This window comes from Vanessa atalanta, unplaced genomic scaffold (genome assembly GCF_905147765.1).
Source record: "Vanessa atalanta unplaced genomic scaffold, ilVanAtal1.2, whole genome shotgun sequence".
In the NCBI taxonomy this organism is placed as follows: domain Eukaryota; kingdom Metazoa; phylum Arthropoda; class Insecta; order Lepidoptera; family Nymphalidae; genus Vanessa; species Vanessa atalanta.
The window spans coordinates 1-5000 of NW_025919962.1; the positions used below are offsets into that span (position 1 = coordinate 1).

General features: G+C 42.0%; 2 non-coding genes across 2 annotated transcripts; both read right to left on the reverse strand.

Annotated features, from left to right (window-relative positions):
* Nucleotides 1-768: 768 nt before the first annotated feature.
* LOC125076468 lies at nt 769-925 on the reverse strand. Its single transcript, XR_007120427.1, has one exon. It is a non-coding gene; the product is annotated as a 5.8S ribosomal RNA (ribosomal RNA).
* Nucleotides 926-1380: 455 nt separating this feature from the next.
* On the reverse strand, nt 1381-3283 carry LOC125076470. Its single transcript, XR_007120429.1, has one exon. It is a non-coding gene; the product is annotated as a small subunit ribosomal RNA (ribosomal RNA).
* Between the last annotated feature and the right edge of the window lie 1717 nt (nt 3284-5000).

Consider the following 5000-nt stretch of genomic DNA (forward strand, 5'->3'; position numbering starts at 1 on the left):
GATCCTCCCTGATCTGAGGCCAACGATAAAAAAAACGAGGCAGACGCGATATCCGTCAACGCGACGGCGCCGCTTTCGTCGAGACGAGAGAGAATTTTCATTCCGATCGTTCCGACGTCGGCGTCGACGCGCTCTTCGGACGTCGAGTCCGCCTACTCGATATATATACAATATATATATATATACGAATGTTTCGATGTCATCACGTTCAACGATGCGAGCGCGCTTTATTTACACATCATATAAACACGTTCGTCTCGTATACGTCGTAACGATCGCGGAGCTTTTGTATTCGAAATTTTGACATTAGAGTATGAACAAAAGAAACGCACGTACTCGATAATCACGAGACGAAGAGATCACCTAAACTCCGATTACCCTCTTTGATCGAGAACAACTCAATGAAACGATCGAAAGGTCGGAGATGGGCGCTCCTCGTCTGGCGACGAGCGACGCTCTCAGTCTCTCTGACGTCGCATAACGAAACTCCGTGACGTAAACGTACACACGAACGCGTATATAAAAATATAAATAATATATACACACACACGCATGTAAACGTAAACATACATACACATCGTATTTGTTATATTTGAACGGACCGAGAACGAGATTTATATTAAGTATATTTAAACACGTAATATAACACATCGAACGCGGATACCGTCATATGTTCGAGAAACGTCAGTCAGTCTATTGAGTCGGTTACGAAATAATAGACATTACGACATTAAACATTGAACAGTGTGGTTTATATTTTTATACAGCCGGCCCTCAGACAGGAGTGGTCCTGGATGTTTCTCCACGGACCGCAATGTGCGTTCGAAATGTCGATGTTCAAATGTGTCCTGCAGTTCACACTATGACGCGCAGTTAACTGCGTTCTTCATCGACCCGCGAGCCAAGTGATCCACCGTCCAGGGTAATGGTTTTTAATTTGTTTTATTTTTATAATTTCTACGATCACTCGAACGATTCTATACGCCAGTGATATGAGTTTATTTTTTTTTTATTTTTATTTTTTTTTTTGTTTTTTTCTCTTATTTTTAGTATACAGAGAAAAATTCAAAAAATTAAAAAAAAAAAAAAAAAAAGTTAAAAAAAAAAAAGTACAAAAAAAAAAAAAAGAAATATACATTTTATTTGAAGATGACGATGTGCGTTAACACATCGTACTTTCCTCGAAATCGACATCGAAAAATATCAGAATAGGACGCGTTACACGACTCTGGACTCTGACTCGGACACACTGCTGTGTGAGAGAGAGAGAGTGAGAATCGCGTCCTCGCATCGAAACGACACATTCCGAACGTCGATATTTGTGTTTTAGAATTTTATTATCGTTCATTATCTCACTCTTTCGAGATTGATAATTTACGTTAATGATCCTTCCGCAGGTTCCCCTACGGAAACCTTGTTACGACTTTTACTTCCTCTAAATGATCAAGTTTGGTCAACTTCCCAGCAACGCCGACGGCCGTGAAGCCACCGCGTGTCGGTCCGAAGACCTCACTAAATCATTCAATCGGTAGTAGCGACGGGCGGTGTGTACAAAGGGCAGGGACGTAATCAACGCGAGCTTATGACTCGCGCTTACTAGGAATTCCTCGTTTATGGGGGATAATTGCAAACCCCAATCCCCAGCACGAAGGAGTTTCAACGGGTTGCCCGGGCCTCTAGGCCAGGGAGAACATGCTGATTCCTTCAGTGTAGCGCGCGTGCGGCCCAGGACATCTAAGGGCATCACAGACCTGTTATTGCTCAATCTCGTGCGGCTCGAAGCCGCCGGTCCCTCTAAGAAGAATTTTAATACGCCGCCAGTGAGTTGCTCGACCGAAATCGAGCACACCTAAATGACGACGCCTATTTAGCAGGCTAGAGTCTCGTTCGTTACCGGAATTAACCAGACAAATCGCTCCACCAACTAAGAACGGCCATGCACCACCACCCACCGAATCAAGAAAGAGCTATTAATCTGTCAATCCTTCCGGTGTCCGGGCCTGGTGAGATTTCCCGTGTTGAGTCAAATTAAGCCGCAGGCTCCACTCCTGGTGGTGCCCTTCCGTCAATTCCTTTAAGTTTCAGCTTTGCAACCATACTCCCCCCGGAGTCCAAAATCTTTGGTTTCCCGGAAGCTGCCCGCCGAGCCATTGTAGTAACGTCGGCGGATCGCTAGATGACATATTTACGGTTAGAACTAGGGCGGTATCTAATCGCCTTCGAACCTCTAACTTTCGTTCTTGATTGATGAAAACACCTTTGGCAAATGCTTTCGCTGATGTTCGTCTTGCGACGATCCAAGAATTTCACCTCTAACGTCGCAATACGAATGCCCCCAGTTATCCCTATTAATCATTACCTCGGAGTTCTGAAAACCAACAAAATAGAACCGAGATCATATTCTATTATTCCATGCACGAAATATTCAAGCGGCATTTTGAGCCCGCTTTGAGCACTCTAATTTGTTCAAAGTAAAATTGTCGGCCCATCTCGACACTCACTGAAGAGCACCGCGATAGGATTTTGATATTGAACCGGCGTTTTACCGCCGGCTCACCGACGATATGCTCCGCAGACGTGTCAGTATCACCGCGGATGCGGTGCACCGACAGCGCGGCGCACAAATGCAACTACGAGCTTTTTAACCGCAACAATTTTAGTATACGCTATTGGAGCTGGAATTACCGCGGCTGCTGGCACCAGACTTGCCCTCCAATTGTTCCTCGTTAAAATATTTAAAGTGTACTCATTCCGATTACGAGGCCTCGAAAGAGTCCCGTATCGTTATTTTTCGTCACTACCTCCCCGTGCCGGGAGTGGGTAATTTGCGCGCCTGCTGCCTTCCTTGGATGTGGTAGCCGTTTCTCAGGCTCCCTCTCCGGAATCGAACCCTGATTCCCCGTTACCCGTGACAACCATGGTAGTCGCAGAAACTACCATCGAAAGTTGATAAGGCAGACATTTGAAAGATGCGTCGCCGGTACTGGACCATGCGATCGGCAAAAGTTATCCAGATTCATCAAAATTAACGACTTCGGACGAGACGCCCTCCGTCGATTGGTTTTGATCTAATAAAAGCACTCATCCCATCACTGGTCAGAGTTCTGATTGCATGTATTAGCTCTAGAATTACCACAGTTATCCAAGTAACTGAGTAAGATCTAAGGAACCAAAACTGATATATTGAGCCATTCGCGGTATCGCCTTAATACGGCTTGCACTGAGACATGCATGGCTTAATCTTTGAGACAAGCATATAACTACTGGCAGGATCAACCAGGGAGCTAACCGAGACTTGTTGAAGTCGTCAATTACTCTTCTCGTTTCATATTCGCATATAAAATACACACAAACTTATGCATGCATGTACAATATACGCACAGTATGAAACGAGCGTCTCACCGTATCGTCGATCGCGTTAGACGCGATAGATTTTAACGGTTGACTCTTATAAAAATTTATATGAGACACAAACGCGCTTTAAGCACGCGCGCGCGCGTGCGCTATAATATATAACGCGACGACAGCGGCGGCGGCGGCGGCGGCGGAGGCGTCTTCACATAATGACACATAACGGTCACGAATTCGAACGTTCTAAACGAGATCGAGTTTTTTTTTCAAAATAACACTTCGCACACGACGTGTACGTATGTATTGTTCAACGATTATTATCGTAAAACATTGGGATCGACGCCCGGTGTTTGAGTGATCGTACCGATACTCGGGTTGTGTATTTTTTGTACATGATAAATGTAAAAATTAACAAAAAGAATTTTAGAAACGACCGTTCATATATAATATAAAAATTATACACACTATACGAATACACTGAATCTTTTAAGAACTCCGTCTCTAACGTTTTCTCATATCGTCGCGACGTCGCAGATCGACTACAATGAATCAACATTTATTCCATGAGGATAGATTGTAGCGAGAGCGACGACGACGACGATAAGAGGAAGAGCGCATGAGGCAGAGAGATCTACGTGCGTCCGTCGGTCGGCACAGTTTTACAGAACGAATAAGAATCTTTTTATCATTTTCACGTGTGTCAGTGAATATCCCCCAGCGGTCGAGACGAATCGTACGTACATACTTGTTGTTACACTACGTAAAGTATAATATAACGCGATACGACGAATCGAGAGACACGCCAGAAGACACGCAACAAAGACGACAAATGAAAACGATAATAACATTTTTTTCGTTATACAAGAGTACTGATCCGGTCACTTCGCGTCTAACATAAATTTTTGAATGTTCGACGTTCGAACCGTCACTACTCCATATATATGCCTGACGATGAGTATGACATTCGGCTCGTTCGAACGGAATGTATTTTTTTTTTTATTATTATTATTATTTTATTATGTTTCTCATATTCGATCTGATATCATAAGACGACGAACCCCAGAACACGCACCCCTATCCGCCCCCCCCCTCCCCCTCCCCAACCCCCTCCCCCCCAACTGACACCCCAAACCCTCCAAAATCTCCAAAACTTCGATTATTTTGTTCTATATTTTTATAGATAGTATATGATTATATGATATTATGCAACGTCAATGCAACAACAACGACAACAACAACAACAACAACAAAAAAAAAAAAAAAAAAAAAAAAAACAACAACAACAACAACAACAAAGAAAGTTGTATCTTCGTTTATTTAAAATTCACCGGTATTCGTTTATCGAAAAAAAAAAAATTTATAATTAAAATTATTATATTTTATAATTAAAATAATAATTATGACGATGACGAATAAATATAATAATAATAATAATAAAGAACATGACGCGATTTACGAATGCGTAAATAATGTTAATAATATAATTTTTAAGTTTCATATCAGTCTTGATACCTTAAAATATGTATAATGAAGTAATAAATAAATATAAATTATCTTTAAAAAAATATCCTGACATAAATGTATTGAATCTCTATAAAAAAATTAAAAAATAATCTAACGAACGCAACGAGCTCTACTCCTACTCTACG